General features: G+C 49.7%; 18 non-coding genes across 18 annotated transcripts; 6 read left to right on the plus strand and 12 right to left on the minus strand.

The window, feature by feature from the left end:
- Positions 1–190: 190 nt before the first annotated feature.
- Trnav-uac (transfer RNA valine (anticodon UAC)) lies at positions 191–263 on the plus strand. The gene has a single exon. It is a non-coding gene; the product is annotated as a tRNA-Val (tRNA).
- A 603-nt stretch (positions 264–866) lies between these two features.
- On the minus strand, positions 867–938 carry Trnap-ugg (transfer RNA proline (anticodon UGG)). Its single transcript has one exon. It is a non-coding gene; the product is annotated as a tRNA-Pro (tRNA).
- A 1,980-nt stretch (positions 939–2,918) lies between these two features.
- On the minus strand, positions 2,919–2,990 carry Trnap-cgg (transfer RNA proline (anticodon CGG)). Its single transcript has one exon. It is a non-coding gene; the product is annotated as a tRNA-Pro (tRNA).
- A 235-nt stretch (positions 2,991–3,225) lies between these two features.
- On the plus strand, positions 3,226–3,298 carry Trnav-uac (transfer RNA valine (anticodon UAC)). Its single transcript has one exon. It is a non-coding gene; the product is annotated as a tRNA-Val (tRNA).
- Positions 3,299–3,901: 603 nt separating this feature from the next.
- Trnap-ugg (transfer RNA proline (anticodon UGG)) lies at positions 3,902–3,973 on the minus strand. Its single transcript has one exon. It is a non-coding gene; the product is annotated as a tRNA-Pro (tRNA).
- A 1,632-nt stretch (positions 3,974–5,605) lies between these two features.
- On the minus strand, positions 5,606–5,677 carry Trnap-cgg (transfer RNA proline (anticodon CGG)). Its single transcript has one exon. It is a non-coding gene; the product is annotated as a tRNA-Pro (tRNA).
- Positions 5,678–5,912: 235 nt separating this feature from the next.
- Positions 5,913–5,985, plus strand: Trnav-uac (transfer RNA valine (anticodon UAC)). Its single transcript has one exon. It is a non-coding gene; the product is annotated as a tRNA-Val (tRNA).
- Positions 5,986–6,588: 603 nt separating this feature from the next.
- On the minus strand, positions 6,589–6,660 carry Trnap-ugg (transfer RNA proline (anticodon UGG)). Its single transcript has one exon. It is a non-coding gene; the product is annotated as a tRNA-Pro (tRNA).
- Positions 6,661–8,292: 1,632 nt separating this feature from the next.
- Positions 8,293–8,364, minus strand: Trnap-cgg (transfer RNA proline (anticodon CGG)). The gene has a single exon. It is a non-coding gene; the product is annotated as a tRNA-Pro (tRNA).
- Positions 8,365–8,599: 235 nt separating this feature from the next.
- Trnav-uac (transfer RNA valine (anticodon UAC)) lies at positions 8,600–8,672 on the plus strand. Its single transcript has one exon. It is a non-coding gene; the product is annotated as a tRNA-Val (tRNA).
- Positions 8,673–9,275: 603 nt separating this feature from the next.
- Trnap-ugg (transfer RNA proline (anticodon UGG)) lies at positions 9,276–9,347 on the minus strand. Its single transcript has one exon. It is a non-coding gene; the product is annotated as a tRNA-Pro (tRNA).
- A 1,632-nt stretch (positions 9,348–10,979) lies between these two features.
- Positions 10,980–11,051, minus strand: Trnap-cgg (transfer RNA proline (anticodon CGG)). The gene has a single exon. It is a non-coding gene; the product is annotated as a tRNA-Pro (tRNA).
- A 235-nt stretch (positions 11,052–11,286) lies between these two features.
- Trnav-uac (transfer RNA valine (anticodon UAC)) lies at positions 11,287–11,359 on the plus strand. The gene has a single exon. It is a non-coding gene; the product is annotated as a tRNA-Val (tRNA).
- Positions 11,360–11,962: 603 nt separating this feature from the next.
- Positions 11,963–12,034, minus strand: Trnap-ugg (transfer RNA proline (anticodon UGG)). The gene has a single exon. It is a non-coding gene; the product is annotated as a tRNA-Pro (tRNA).
- Positions 12,035–13,666: 1,632 nt separating this feature from the next.
- Trnap-cgg (transfer RNA proline (anticodon CGG)) lies at positions 13,667–13,738 on the minus strand. The gene has a single exon. It is a non-coding gene; the product is annotated as a tRNA-Pro (tRNA).
- Positions 13,739–13,973: 235 nt separating this feature from the next.
- Positions 13,974–14,046, plus strand: Trnav-uac (transfer RNA valine (anticodon UAC)). Its single transcript has one exon. It is a non-coding gene; the product is annotated as a tRNA-Val (tRNA).
- Positions 14,047–14,653: 607 nt separating this feature from the next.
- Positions 14,654–14,725, minus strand: Trnap-ugg (transfer RNA proline (anticodon UGG)). Its single transcript has one exon. It is a non-coding gene; the product is annotated as a tRNA-Pro (tRNA).
- A 1,632-nt stretch (positions 14,726–16,357) lies between these two features.
- On the minus strand, positions 16,358–16,429 carry Trnap-cgg (transfer RNA proline (anticodon CGG)). Its single transcript has one exon. It is a non-coding gene; the product is annotated as a tRNA-Pro (tRNA).
- Positions 16,430–16,463: the final 34 nt, after the last annotated feature.

Consider the following 16,463-nt stretch of genomic DNA (forward strand, 5'->3'; position numbering starts at 1 on the left):
TGGTCTCACCCTGTAGGGCTGCAGCTCGCCCAGCGTTCTCCCTGTCTGTCGCGGTTGGATTGTTTTCATCGACGTCTTTTACTATAGGAACTTCACGAATCGGAGGGAGCTCGTAGCCGATGCCCTTTCTAACACAGAAGAAAAACTGTTGCTATTACGAGTCTCCGGGTGGTACACGAAAAGAACCGTCGTTTCCGTGGTGTAGCGGTTATCACGTCTGCTTTACACGCAGAAGGTCCCCGGTTCGATCCCGGGCGGGAACACAACAATTTTAATCTATATTTCGGATTTCATTCCGAGATGACCTCACGTCCGCGTATGCAGAGACAAGCAATGTCGTATGCTAGACGGATAGGGCGTCATTTTACTGTCAAATACTGTTGCTCTCTTATTGCACCGGTATTTGGTAACCGGGAACGCCCCTAGCTCCATTATGGCTGGCAAAATTTATAATCCGGTTCTTCAGGGCTACTTCAAGTGCGCTTGCTACTGGCTTTCCTGAGCTCACCCTACTCGCCTTGTCACAGCTCTGTCAAAGTGTGATGCTAACTAATAATGAGAAACTCTTAGCCACTCTCAATCTTACATGCCACCACACCTTTGTTGTTGCCGTCGTTAGTAAGATGAGGGTAGACTGTCGCACAGTTAAGCTGAATCTCCACTCACGGTGCACATATTCCGCAAAGACAACCTTGCTTTCCGTTGCATGCAAAATTACCGTCTGCGTTTCTACCGAATTCCACCTACGTACTTTACTGGTGCCGCATTCTTGTTATATCCACGTGCTATAACAGGCGTCTACTCTTCATTGAGGAGCTGCAACCGGGGCTGAGTTCCACCTACTCTTCAGCACGGTCAAAATGGCAGGGCTCGTCCGGGATTTGAACCCGGGACCTCCTGCACCCAAAGCAGGAATCATACCCCTAGACCAACGAGCCACCTGCCTGGAGCAGTCAAGTTAATCCCAAGTAGTGGACCTCACAGGGAACACACACTTTCACGTGAATTCGCAAGATAAACGCTTTCTGCAGGCAGCACTCACCAATGATGAGAAGAATATTAAAGGCAACGAATAAAAAGGGAAATAACTTCATCGAACACTGCTTATGAACAGCCGGCAGTGCTTCAGTTTCGGTATGTGGTTTCTCAGGGTTAAGAGAAGGCGAATGCACTAAACAAAAGAACATCGGGAAACCAAGCACCAACTCATAACGAAAAGATTGCACAATATACTGCAAGTAAAATTTCCACAAGACGGATACTGAAGACGCCGCAGACAAAAGAATTATTCTATGCAGTAACGATTATCTAGGAAGCATAAATTGCATGTGCTGCTCCACCACACAAATTCTTTTGATACTGTTTTACTTATTCTAAATTTTCATTGCCTGATCGTCTCTAGAATACTGTGTGGTATCCTGGTTTCCAACAGCGATAGTAGTAAGTAAATCGACTACAAAGTCTTTCAAAGTAGGCCAGACACAACAAAAAAACAATCGGAGTTGCGCGTAGCTCATGTCATTCTGCTTTCAAAGGTGAATCTGCGGCTGGGAGTAGTGGCGTACTCCTGTAATCCAAGCTACTGGGAGGCCGTTGTGTGGGAGAGATCTGGAAACAACTACAGATTCGGCCGTTCCATGAGCTCAGGAATGGCCGCGATGCCTTCATTGAGCTCTGCAGATCGACATATGACAGCGTGGAAATTTCGGCAAGCGGTGGCTAAGGGTTAAGAGAAGCCAAACGCACTAAACACTAGAAAGTCGGGAAACCGAAGCTCATAACGAAAAGATTGCGGAATGCAGTGCGGAAGCAAAACTTCGAGAAGACCAACTCTGAAGCCATCGGCGCGCTAGTAATTATTCCTCGCAAGAAGCGATCATGTAGGAAGAGCGAGCCGAGGGTGTCGCTCGACCACACAATAAATTTTTGCTTAATCCAAATTTGCAATACCGGTTCGACACTAGAATATGCGCATTGGTTCTTCCAAAAGCGATAGTAAAAAGCACGTCGACCGCAGTGTCATTTAGGGTAGTGAGTCAGACATGGGGAGGATATAAGGCGGGTGGAGTATGCAACGACGGGGGGCATTGCAGGGCGGGCGCCGGCTTCTTGCGCTGCGGCGCGCCGGTGCCGGCGGCGGATTGGCTGGGCTGCTGGTGCCTCCATGTAGAGCTGCCGCCGAGCCCAGGCACCGTGCCGCTAACGAAGCGATTGCCTTTGGTGACATCTTTTGCAATAACGACTGCGCGAATCGACGGTATCTCGTAAGGAAAGAAAGAGCAGCAGCTGCCGCCGAGCCCAGGCGCCGTGCCTAACACGCAGAAGGTCCCTGGTTCGATTGCGGGCGGAAACCCGTTTCCGTCGCACTCAGCAAGACACTTGCTACGATCTCTGCAGTGACCACTTAAATCAACTTCAAACGTTCCACCAGCAGGGTGCACATGGCTCAAATGAAACATGAAACTGTTTCAGAACTGGTTGTCGGATTTTAGCGCTGACTTGGAGGCCTGGAAATGCGCGAAACAGCCGAGCCCAGGCACCGTGCCGCTAACGAAGCGATTGCCTTTGGTGACATCTTTTGCAATAACGACTGCGCGAATCGACGGTATCTCGTAAGGAAAGAAAGAGCAGCAGCTGCCGCCGAGCCCAGGCGCCGTGCCTAACACGCAGAAGGTCCCTGGTTCGATTGCGGGCGGAAACCCGTTTCCGTCGCACTCAGCAAGACACTTGCTACGATCTCTGCAGTGACCACTTAAATCAACTTCAAACGTTCCACCAGCAGGGTGCACATGGCTCAAATGAAACATGAAACTGTTTCAGAACTGGTTGTCGGATTTTAGCGCTGACTTGGAGGCCTGGAAATGCGCGAAACAGCCGCCGCCATGCGATTTGTTACCACACCGTTGTACAAAACGCAAGGGCTCGTCCGGGATTTGAACCCGGGACCTCCTGCACCCGAAGCAGGAATCATACCCCTAGACCAACGAGCCTGTCCGTTCCGAAAACGCACTGCATGTGAATGACGCCACCTTTGATGGTCTCACCCTGTAGGGCTGCAGCTCGCCCAGCGTTCTCCCTGTCTGTCGCGGTTGGATTGTTTTCATCGACGTCTTTTACTATAGGAACTTCACGAATCGGAGGGAGCTCGTAGCCGATGCCCTTTCTAACACAGAAGAAAAACTGTTGCTATTACGAGTCTCCGGGTGGTACACGAAAAGAACCGTCGTTTCCGTGGTGTAGCGGTTATCACGTCTGCTTTACACGCAGAAGGTCCCCGGTTCGATCCCGGGCGGGAACACAACAATTTTAATCTATATTTCGGATTTCATTCCGAGATGACCTCACGTCCGCGTATGCAGAGACAAGCAATGTCGTATGCTAGACGGATAGGGCGTCATTTTACTGTCAAATACTGTTGCTCTCTTATTGCACCGGTATTTGGTAACTGGGAACGCCCCTAGCTCCATTATGGCTGGCAAAATTTATAATCCGGTTCTTCAGGGCTACTTCAAGTGCGCTTGCTACTGGCTTTCCTGAGCTCACCCTACTCGCCTTGTCACAGCTCTGTCAAAGTGTGATGCTAACTAATAATGAGAAACTCTTAGCCACTCTCAATCTTACATGCCACCACACCTTTGTTGTTGCCGTCGTTAGTAAGATGAGGGTAGACTGTCGCACAGTTAAGCTGAATCTCCACTCACGGTGCACATATTCCGCAAAGACAACCTTGCTTTCCGTTGCATGCAAAATTACCGTCTGCGTTTCTACCGAATTCCACCTACGTACTTTACTGGTGCCGCATTCTTGTTATATCCACGTGCTATAACAGGCGTCTACTCTTCATTGAGGAGCTGCAACCGGGGCTGAGTTCCACCTACTCTTCAGCACGGTCAAAATGGCAGGGCTCGTCCGGGATTTGAACCCGGGACCTCCTGCACCCAAAGCAGGAATCATACCCCTAGACCAACGAGCCACCTGCCTGGAGCAGTCAAGTTAATCCCAAGTAGTGGACCTCACAGGGAACACACACTTTCACGTGAATTCGCAAGATAAACGCTTTCTGCAGGCAGCACTCACCAATGATGAGAAGAATATTAAAGGCAACGAATAAAAAGGGAAATAACTTCATCGAACACTGCTTATGAACAGCCGGCAGTGCTTCAGTTTCGGTATGTGGTTTCTCAGGGTTAAGAGAAGGCGAATGCACTAAACAAAAGAACATCGGGAAACCAAGCACCAACTCATAACGAAAAGATTGCACAATATACTGCAAGTAAAATTTCCACAAGACGGATACTGAAGACGCCGCAGACAAAAGAATTATTCTATGCAGTAACGATTATCTAGGAAGCATAAATTGCATGTGCTGCTCCACCACACAAATTCTTTTGATACTGTTTTACTTATTCTAAATTTTCATTGCCTGATCGTCTCTAGAATACTGTGTGGTATCCTGGTTTCCAACAGCGATAGTAGTAAGTAAATCGACTACAAAGTCTTTCAAAGTAGGCCAGACACAACAAAAAAACAATCGGAGTTGCGCGTAGCTCATGTCATTCTGCTTTCAAAGGTGAATCTGCGGCTGGGAGTAGTGGCGTACTCCTGTAATCCAAGCTACTGGGAGGCCGTTGTGTGGGAGAGATCTGGAAACAACTACAGATTCGGCCGTTCCATGAGCTCAGGAATGGCCGCGATGCCTTCATTGAGCTCTGCAGATCGACATATGACAGCGTGGAAATTTCGGCAAGCGGTGGCTAAGGGTTAAGAGAAGCCAAACGCACTAAACACTAGAAAGTCGGGAAACCGAAGCTCATAACGAAAAGATTGCGGAATGCAGTGCGGAAGCAAAACTTCGAGAAGACCAACTCTGAAGCCATCGGCGCGCTAGTAATTATTCCTCGCAAGAAGCGATCATGTAGGAAGAGCGAGCCGAGGGTGTCGCTCGACCACACAATAAATTTTTGCTTAATCCAAATTTGCAATACCGGTTCGACACTAGAATATGCGCATTGGTTCTTCCAAAAGCGATAGTAAAAAGCACGTCGACCGCAGTGTCATTTAGGGTAGTGAGTCAGACATGGGGAGGATATAAGGCGGGTGGAGTATGCAACGACGGGGGGCATTGCAGGGCGGGCGCCGGCTTCTTGCGCTGCGGCGCGCCGGTGCCGGCGGCGGATTGGCTGGGCTGCTGGTGCCTCCATGTAGAGCTGCCGCCGAGCCCAGGCACCGTGCCGCTAACGAAGCGATTGCCTTTGGTGACATCTTTTGCAATAACGACTGCGCGAATCGACGGTATCTCGTAAGGAAAGAAAGAGCAGCAGCTGCCGCCGAGCCCAGGCGCCGTGCCTAACACGCAGAAGGTCCCTGGTTCGATTGCGGGCGGAAACCCGTTTCCGTCGCACTCAGCAAGACACTTGCTACGATCTCTGCAGTGACCACTTAAATCAACTTCAAACGTTCCACCAGCAGGGTGCACATGGCTCAAATGAAACATGAAACTGTTTCAGAACTGGTTGTCGGATTTTAGCGCTGACTTGGAGGCCTGGAAATGCGCGAAACAGCCGCCGCCATGCGATTTGTTACCACACCGTTGTACAAAACGCAAGGGCTCGTCCGGGATTTGAACCCGGGACCTCCTGCACCCGAAGCAGGAATCATACCCCTAGACCAACGAGCCTGTCCGTTCCGAAAACGCACTGCATGTGAATGACGCCACCTTTGATGGTCTCACCCTGTAGGGCTGCAGCTCGCCCAGCGTTCTCCCTGTCTGTCGCGGTTGGATTGTTTTCATCGACGTCTTTTACTATAGGAACTTCACGAATCGGAGGGAGCTCGTAGCCGATGCCCTTTCTAACACAGAAGAAAAACTGTTGCTATTACGAGTCTCCGGGTGGTACACGAAAAGAACCGTCGTTTCCGTGGTGTAGCGGTTATCACGTCTGCTTTACACGCAGAAGGTCCCCGGTTCGATCCCGGGCGGGAACACAACAATTTTAATCTATATTTCGGATTTCATTCCGAGATGACCTCACGTCCGCGTATGCAGAGACAAGCAATGTCGTATGCTAGACGGATAGGGCGTCATTTTACTGTCAAATACTGTTGCTCTCTTATTGCACCGGTATTTGGTAACCGGGAACGCCCCTAGCTCCATTATGGCTGGCAAAATTTATAATCCGGTTCTTCAGGGCTACTTCAAGTGCGCTTGCTACTGGCTTTCCTGAGCTCACCCTACTCGCCTTGTCACAGCTCTGTCAAAGTGTGATGCTAACTAATAATGAGAAACTCTTAGCCACTCTCAATCTTACATGCCACCACACCTTTGTTGTTGCCGTCGTTAGTAAGATGAGGGTAGACTGTCGCACAGTTAAGCTGAATCTCCACTCACGGTGCACATATTCCGCAAAGACAACCTTGCTTTCCGTTGCATGCAAAATTACCGTCTGCGTTTCTACCGAATTCCACCTACGTACTTTACTGGTGCCGCATTCTTGTTATATCCACGTGCTATAACAGGCGTCTACTCTTCATTGAGGAGCTGCAACCGGGGCTGAGTTCCACCTACTCTTCAGCACGGTCAAAATGGCAGGGCTCGTCCGGGATTTGAACCCGGGACCTCCTGCACCCAAAGCAGGAATCATACCCCTAGACCAACGAGCCACCTGCCTGGAGCAGTCAAGTTAATCCCAAGTAGTGGACCTCACAGGGAACACACACTTTCACGTGAATTCGCAAGATAAACGCTTTCTGCAGGCAGCACTCACCAATGATGAGAAGAATATTAAAGGCAACGAATAAAAAGGGAAATAACTTCATCGAACACTGCTTATGAACAGCCGGCAGTGCTTCAGTTTCGGTATGTGGTTTCTCAGGGTTAAGAGAAGGCGAATGCACTAAACAAAAGAACATCGGGAAACCAAGCACCAACTCATAACGAAAATATTGCACAATATACTGCAAGTAAAATTTCCACAAGACGGATACTGAAGACGCCGCAGACAAAAGAATTATTCTATGCAGTAACGATTATCTAGGAAGCATAAATTGCATGTGCTGCTCCACCACACAAATTCTTTTGATACTGTTTTACTTATTCTAAATTTTCATTGCCTGATCGTCTCTAGAATACTGTGTGGTATCCTGGTTTCCAACAGCGATAGTAGTAAGTAAATCGACTACAAAGTCTTTCAAAGTAGGCCAGACACAACAAAAAAACAATCGGAGTTGCGCGTAGCTCATGTCATTCTGCTTTCAAAGGTGAATCTGCGGCTGGGAGTAGTGGCGTACTCCTGTAATCCAAGCTACTGGGAGGCCGTTGTGTGGGAGAGATCTGGAAACAACTACAGATTCGGCCGTTCCATGAGCTCAGGAATGGCCGCGATGCCTTCATTGAGCTCTGCAGATCGACATATGACAGCGTGGAAATTTCGGCAAGCGGTGGCTAAGGGTTAAGAGAAGCCAAACGCACTAAACACTAGAAAGTCGGGAAACCGAAGCTCATAACGAAAAGATTGCGGAATGCAGTGCGGAAGCAAAACTTCGAGAAGACCAACTCTGAAGCCATCGGCGCGCTAGTAATTATTCCTCGCAAGAAGCGATCATGTAGGAAGAGCGAGCCGAGGGTGTCGCTCGACCACACAATAAATTTTTGCTTAATCCAAATTTGCAATACCGGTTCGACACTAGAATATGCGCATTGGTTCTTCCAAAAGCGATAGTAAAAAGCACGTCGACCGCAGTGTCATTTAGGGTAGTGAGTCAGACATGGGGAGGATATAAGGCGGGTGGAGTATGCAACGACGGGGGGCATTGCAGGGCGGGCGCCGGCTTCTTGCGCTGCGGCGCGCCGGTGCCGGCGGCGGATTGGCTGGGCTGCTGGTGCCTCCATGTAGAGCTGCCGCCGAGCCCAGGCACCGTGCCGCTAACGAAGCGATTGCCTTTGGTGACATCTTTTGCAATAACGACTGCGCGAATCGACGGTATCTCGTAAGGAAAGAAAGAGCAGCAGCTGCCGCCGAGCCCAGGCGCCGTGCCTAACACGCAGAAGGTCCCTGGTTCGATTGCGGGCGGAAACCCGTTTCCGTCGCACTCAGCAAGACACTTGCTACGATCTCTGCAGTGACCACTTAAATCAACTTCAAACGTTCCACCAGCAGGGTGCACATGGCTCAAATGAAACATGAAACTGTTTCAGAACTGGTTGTCGGATTTTAGCGCTGACTTGGAGGCCTGGAAATGCGCGAAACAGCCGCCGCCATGCGATTTGTTACCACACCGTTGTACAAAACGCAAGGGCTCGTCCGGGATTTGAACCCGGGACCTCCTGCACCCGAAGCAGGAATCATACCCCTAGACCAACGAGCCTGTCCGTTCCGAAAACGCACTGCATGTGAATGACGCCACCTTTGATGGTCTCACCCTGTAGGGCTGCAGCTCGCCCAGCGTTCTCCCTGTCTGTCGCGGTTGGATTGTTTTCATCGACGTCTTTTACTATAGGAACTTCACGAATCGGAGGGAGCTCGTAGCCGATGCCCTTTCTAACACAGAAGAAAAACTGTTGCTATTACGAGTCTCCGGGTGGTACACGAAAAGAACCGTCGTTTCCGTGGTGTAGCGGTTATCACGTCTGCTTTACACGCAGAAGGTCCCCGGTTCGATCCCGGGCGGGAACACAACAATTTTAATCTATATTTCGGATTTCATTCCGAGATGACCTCACGTCCGCGTATGCAGAGACAAGCAATGTCGTATGCTAGACGGATAGGGCGTCATTTTACTGTCAAATACTGTTGCTCTCTTATTGCACCGGTATTTGGTAACCGGGAACGCCCCTAGCTCCATTATGGCTGGCAAAATTTATAATCCGGTTCTTCAGGGCTACTTCAAGTGCGCTTGCTACTGGCTTTCCTGAGCTCACCCTACTCGCCTTGTCACAGCTCTGTCAAAGTGTGATGCTAACTAATAATGAGAAACTCTTAGCCACTCTCAATCTTACATGCCACCACACCTTTGTTGTTGCCGTCGTTAGTAAGATGAGGGTAGACTGTCGCACAGTTAAGCTGAATCTCCACTCACGGTGCACATATTCCGCAAAGACAACCTTGCTTTCCGTTGCATGCAAAATTACCGTCTGCGTTTCTACCGAATTCCACCTACGTACTTTACTGGTGCCGCATTCTTGTTATATCCACGTGCTATAACAGGCGTCTACTCTTCATTGAGGAGCTGCAACCGGGGCTGAGTTCCACCTACTCTTCAGCACGGTCAAAATGGCAGGGCTCGTCCGGGATTTGAACCCGGGACCTCCTGCACCCAAAGCAGGAATCATACCCCTAGACCAACGAGCCACCTGCCTGGAGCAGTCAAGTTAATCCCAAGTAGTGGACCTCACAGGGAACACACACTTTCACGTGAATTCGCAAGATAAACGCTTTCTGCAGGCAGCACTCACCAATGATGAGAAGAATATTAAAGGCAACGAATAAAAAGGGAAATAACTTCATCGAACACTGCTTATGAACAGCCGGCAGTGCTTCAGTTTCGGTATGTGGTTTCTCAGGGTTAAGAGAAGGCGAATGCACTAAACAAAAGAACATCGGGAAACCAAGCACCAACTCATAACGAAAAGATTGCACAATATACTGCAAGTAAAATTTCCACAAGACGGATACTGAAGACGCCGCAGACAAAAGAATTATTCTATGCAGTAACGATTATCTAGGAAGCATAAATTGCATGTGCTGCTCCACCACACAAATTCTTTTGATACTGTTTTACTTATTCTAAATTTTCATTGCCTGATCGTCTCTAGAATACTGTGTGGTATCCTGGTTTCCAACAGCGATAGTAGTAAGTAAATCGACTACAAAGTCTTTCAAAGTAGGCCAGACACAACAAAAAAACAATCGGAGTTGCGCGTAGCTCATGTCATTCTGCTTTCAAAGGTGAATCTGCGGCTGGGAGTAGTGGCGTACTCCTGTAATCCAAGCTACTGGGAGGCCGTTGTGTGGGAGAGATCTGGAAACAACTACAGATTCGGCCGTTCCATGAGCTCAGGAATGGCCGCGATGCCTTCATTGAGCTCTGCAGATCGACATATGACAGCGTGGAAATTTCGGCAAGCGGTGGCTAAGGGTTAAGAGAAGCCAAACGCACTAAACACTAGAAAGTCGGGAAACCGAAGCTCATAACGAAAAGATTGCGGAATGCAGTGCGGAAGCAAAACTTCGAGAAGACCAACTCTGAAGCCATCGGCGCGCTAGTAATTATTCCTCGCAAGAAGCGATCATGTAGGAAGAGCGAGCCGAGGGTGTCGCTCGACCACACAATAAATTTTTGCTTAATCCAAATTTGCAATACCGGTTCGACACTAGAATATGCGCATTGGTTCTTCCAAAAGCGATAGTAAAAAGCACGTCGACCGCAGTGTCATTTAGGGTAGTGAGTCAGACATGGGGAGGATATAAGGCGGGTGGAGTATGCAACGACGGGGGGCATTGCAGGGCGGGCGCCGGCTTCTTGCGCTGCGGCGCGCCGGTGCCGGCGGCGGATTGGCTGGGCTGCTGGTGCCTCCATGTAGAGCTGCCGCCGAGCCCAGGCACCGTGCCGCTAACGAAGCGATTGCCTTTGGTGACATCTTTTGCAATAACGACTGCGCGAATCGACGGTATCTCGTAAGGAAAGAAAGAGCAGCAGCTGCCGCCGAGCCCAGGCGCCGTGCCTAACACGCAGAAGGTCCCTGGTTCGATTGCGGGCGGAAACCCGTTTCCGTCGCACTCAGCAAGACACTTGCTACGATCTCTGCAGTGACCACTTAAATCAACTTCAAACGTTCCACCAGCAGGGTGCACATGGCTCAAATGAAACATGAAACTGTTTCAGAACTGGTTGTCGGATTTTAGCGCTGACTTGGAGGCCTGGAAATGCGCGAAACAGCCGCCGCCATGCGATTTGTTACCACACCGTTGTACAAAACGCAAGGGCTCGTCCGGGATTTGAACCCGGGACCTCCTGCACCCGAAGCAGGAATCATACCCCTAGACCAACGAGCCTGTCCGTTCCGAAAACGCACTGCATGTGAATGACGCCACCTTTGATGGTCTCACCCTGTAGGGCTGCAGCTCGCCCAGCGTTCTCCCTGTCTGTCGCGGTTGGATTGTTTTCATCGACGTCTTTTACTATAGGAACTTCACGAATCGGAGGGAGCTCGTAGCCGATGCCCTTTCTAACACAGAAGAAAAACTGTTGCTATTACGAGTCTCCGGGTGGTACACGAAAAGAACCGTCGTTTCCGTGGTGTAGCGGTTATCACGTCTGCTTTACACGCAGAAGGTCCCCGGTTCGATCCCGGGCGGGAACACAACAATTTTAATCTATATTTCGGATTTCATTCCGAGATGACCTCACGTCCGCGTATGCAGAGACAAGCAATGTCGTATGCTAGACGGATAGGGCGTCATTTTACTGTCAAATACTGTTGCTCTCTTATTGCACCGGTATTTGGTAACCGGGAACGCCCCTAGCTCCATTATGGCTGGCAAAATTTATAATCCGGTTCTTCAGGGCTACTTCAAGTGCGCTTGCTACTGGCTTTCCTGAGCTCACCCTACTCGCCTTGTCACAGCTCTGTCAAAGTGTGATGCTAACTAATAATGAGAAACTCTTAGCCACTCTCAATCTTACATGCCACCACACCTTTGTTGTTGCCGTCGTTAGTAAGATGAGGGTAGACTGTCGCACAGTTAAGCTGAATCTCCACTCACGGTGCACATATTCCGCAAAGACAACCTTGCTTTCCGTTGCATGCAAAATTACCGTCTGCGTTTCTACCGAATTCCACCTACGTACTTTACTGGTGCCGCATTCTTGTTATATCCACGTGCTATAACAGGCGTCTACTCTTCATTGAGGAGCTGCAACCGGGGCTGAGTTCCACCTACTCTTCAGCACGGTCAAAATGGCAGGGCTCGTCCGGGATTTGAACCCGGGACCTCCTGCACCCAAAGCAGGAATCATACCCCTAGACCAACGAGCCACCTGCCTGGAGCAGTCAAGTTAATCCCAAGTAGTGGACCTCACAGGGAACACACACTTTCACGTGAATTCGCAAGATAAACGCTTTCTGCAGGCAGCACTCACCAATGATGAGAAGAATATTAAAGGCAACGAATAAAAAGGGAAATAACTTCATCGAACACTGCTTATGAACAGCCGGCAGTGCTTCAGTTTCGGTATGTGGTTTCTCAGGGTTAAGAGAAGGCGAATGCACTAAACAAAAGAACATCGGGAAACCAAGCACCAACTCATAACGAAAAGATTGCACAATATACTGCAAGTAAAATTTCCACAAGACGGATACTGAAGACGCCGCAGACAAAAGAATTATTCTATGCAGTAACGATTATCTAGGAAGCATAAATTGCATGTGCTGCTCCACCACACAAATTCTTTTGATACTGTTTTACTTATTCTAAATTTTCATTGCCTGATCGTCTCTAGAATACTGTGTGGTATCCTGGTTTCCAACAGCGATAGTAGTAAGTAAATCGACTACAAAGTCTTTCAAAGTAGGCCAGACACAACAAAAAAACAATCGGAGTTGCGCGTAGCTCATGTCATTCTGCTTTCAAAGGTGAATCTGCGGCTGGGAGTAGTGGCGTACTCCTGTAATCCAAGCTACTGGGAGGCCGTTGTGTGGGAGAGATCTGGAAACAACTACAGATTCGGCCGTTCCATGAGCTCAGGAATGGCCGCGATGCCTTCATTGAGCTCTGCAGATCGACATATGACAGCGTGGAAATTTCGGCAAGCGGTGGCTAAGGGTTAAGAGAAGCCAAACGCACTAAACACTAGAAAGTCGGGAAACCGAAGCTCATAACGAAAAGATTGCGGAATGCAGTGCGGAAGCAAAACTTCGAGAAGACCAACTCTGAAGCCATCGGCGCGCTAGTAATTATTCCTCGCAAGAAGCGATCATGTAGGAAGAGCGAGCCGAGGGTGTCGCTCGACCACACAATAAATTTTTGCTTAATCCAAATTTGCAATACCGGTTCGACACTAGAATATGCGCATTGGTTCTTCCAAAAGCGATAGTAAAAAGCACGTCGACCGCAGTGTCATTTAGGGTAGTGAGTCAGACATGGGGAGGATATAAGGCGGGTGGAGTATGCAACGACGGGGGGCATTGCAGGGCGGGCGCCGGCTTCTTGCGCTGCGGCGCGCCGGTGCCGGCGGCGGATTGGCTGGGCTGCTGGTGCCTCCATGTAGAGCTGCCGCCGAGCCCAGGCACCGTGCCGCTAACGAAGCGATTGCCTTTGGTGACATCTTTTGCAATAACGACTGCGCGAATCGACGGTATCTCGTAAGGAAAGAAAGAGCAGCAGCTGCCGCCGAGCCCAGGCGCCGTGCCTAACACGCAGAAGGTCCCTGGTTCGATTGCGGGCGGAAACCCGTTTCCGTCGCACTCAGCAAGACACTTGCTACGATCTCTGCAGTGACCACTTAAATCAACTTCAAACGTTCCACCAGCAGGGTGCACATGGCTCAAATGAAACATGAAACTGTTTCAGAACTGGTTGTCGGATTTTAGCGCTGACTTGGAGGCCTGGAAATGCGCGAAACAGCCGCCGCCATGCGATTTGTTACCACACCGTTGTACAAAACGCAAGGGCTCGTCCGGGATTTGAACCCGGGACCTCCTGCACCCGAAGCAGGAATCATACCCCTAGACCAACGAGCCTGTCCGTTCCGAAAACGCACTGCATGTGAATGACGCCACCTTTGATGGTCTCACCCTGTAGGGCTGCAGCTCGCCCAGCGTTCTCCCTGTCTGTCGCGGTTGGATTGTTTTCATCGACGTCTTTTACTATAGGAACTTCACGAATCGGAGGGAGCTCGTAGCCGATGCCCTTTCTAACACAGAAGAAAAACTGTTGCTATTACGAGTCTCCGGGTGGTACACGAAAAGAACCGTCGTTTCCGTGGTGTAGCGGTTATCACGTCTGCTTTACACGCAGAAGGTCCCCGGTTCGATCCCGGGCGGGAACACAACAATTTTAATCTATATTTCGGATTTTCATAATTCCGAGATGACCTCACGTCCGCGTATGCAGAGACAAGCAATGTCGTATGCTAGACGGATAGGGCGTCATTTTACTGTCAAATACTGTTGCTCTCTTATTGCACCGGTATTTGGTAACCGGGAACGCCCCTAGCTCCATTATGGCTGGCAAAATTTATAATCCGGTTCTTCAGGGCTACTTCAAGTGCGCTTGCTACTGGCTTTCCTGAGCTCACCCTACTCGCCTTGTCACAGCTCTGTCAAAGTGTGATGCTAACTAATAATGAGAAACTCTTAGCCACTCTCAATCTTACATGCCACCACACCTTTGTTGTTGCCGTCGTTAGTAAGATGAGGGTAGACTGTCGCACAGTTAAGCTGAATCTCCACTCACGGTGCACATATTCCGCAAAGACAACCTTGCTTTCCGTTGCATGCAAAATTACCGTCTGCGTTTCTACCGAATTCCACCTACGTACTTTACTGGTGCCGCATTCTTGTTATATCCACGTGCTATAACAGGCGTCTACTCTTCATTGAGGAGCTGCAACCGGGGCTGAGTTCCACCTACTCTTCAGCACGGTCAAAATGGCAAGGCTCGTCCGGGATTTGAACCCGGGACCTCCTGCACCCAAAGCAGGAATCATACCCCTAGACCAACGAGCCACCTGCCTGGAGCAGTCAAGTTAATCCCAAGTAGTGGACCTCACAGGGAACACACACTTTCACGTGAATTCGCAAGATAAACGCTTTCTGCAGGCAGCACTCACCAATGATGAGAAGAATATTAAAGGCAACGAATAAAAAGGGAAATAACTTCATCGAACACTGCTTATGAACAGCCGGCAGTGCTTCAGTTTCGGTATGTGGTTTCTCAGGGTTAAGAGAAGGCGAATGCACTAAACAAAAGAACATCGGGAAACCAAGCACCAACTCATAACGAAAAGATTGCACAATATACTGCAAGTAAAATTTCCACAAGACGGATACTGAAGACGCCGCAGACAAAAGAATTATTCTATGCAGTAACGATTATCTAGGAAGCATAAATTGCATGTGCTGCTCCACCACACAAATTCTTTTGATACTGTTTTACTTATTCTAAATTTTCATTGCCTGATCGTCTCTAGAATACTGTGTGGTATCCTGGTTTCCAACAGCGATAGTAGTAAGTAAATCGACTACAAAGTCTTTCAAAGTAGGCCAGACACAACAAAAAAACAATCGGAGTTGCGCGTAGCTCATGTCATTCTGCTTTCAAAGGTGAATCTGCGGCTGGGAGTAGTGGCGTACTCCTGTAATCCAAGCTACTGGGAGGCCGTTGTGTGGGAGAGATCTGGAAACAACTACAGATTCGGCCGTTCCATGAGCTCAGGAATGGCCGCGATGCCTTCATTGAGCTCTGCAGATCGACATATGACAGCGTGGAAATTTCGGCAAGCGGTGGCTAAGGGTTAAGAGAAGCCAAACGCACTAAACACTAGAAAGTCGGGAAACCGAAGCTCATAACGAAAAGATTGCGGAATGCAGTGCGGAAGCAAAACTTCGAGAAGACCAACTCTGAAGCCATCGGCGCGCTAGTAATTATTCCTCGCAAGAAGCGATCATGTAGGAAGAGCGAGCCGAGGGTGTCGCTCGACCACACAATAAATTTTTGCTTAATCCAAATTTGCAATACCGGTTCGACACTAGAATATGCGCATTGGTTCTTCCAAAAGCGATAGTAAAAAGCACGTCGACCGCAGTGTCATTTAGGGTAGTGAGTCAGACATGGGGAGGATATAAGGCGGGTGGAGTATGCAACGACGGGGGGCATTGCAGGGCGGGCGCCGGCTTCTTGCGCTGCGGCGCGCCGGTGCCGGCGGCGGATTGGCTGGGCTGCTGGTGCCTCCATGTAGAGCTGCCGCCGAGCCCAGGCACCGTGCCGCTAACGAAGCGATTGCCTTTGGTGACATCTTTTGCAATAACGACTGCGCGAATCGACGGTATCTCGTAAGGAAAGAAAGAGCAGCAGCTGCCGCCGAGCCCAGGCGCCGTGCCTAACACGCAGAAGGTCCCTGGTTCGATTGCGGGCGGAAACCCGTTTCCGTCGCACTCAGCAAGACACTTGCTACGATCTCTGCAGTGACCACTTAAATCAACTTCAAACGTTCCACCAGCAGGGTGCACATGGCTCAAATGAAACATGAAACTGTTTCAGAACTGGTTGTCGGATTTTAGCGCTGACTTGGAGGCCTGGAAATGCGCGAAACAGCCGCCGCCATGCGATTTGTTACCACACCGTTGTACAAAACGCAAGGGCTCGTCCGGGATTTGAACCCGGGACCTCCTGCACCCGAAGCAGGAATCATACCCCTAGACCAACGAGCCTGTCCGTTCCGAAAACGCACTGCATGTGAATGAC

This window comes from Schistocerca cancellata, unplaced genomic scaffold (assembly GCF_023864275.1).
Source record: "Schistocerca cancellata isolate TAMUIC-IGC-003103 unplaced genomic scaffold, iqSchCanc2.1 HiC_scaffold_659, whole genome shotgun sequence".
NCBI lineage: Eukaryota > Metazoa > Arthropoda > Insecta > Orthoptera > Acrididae > Schistocerca > Schistocerca cancellata.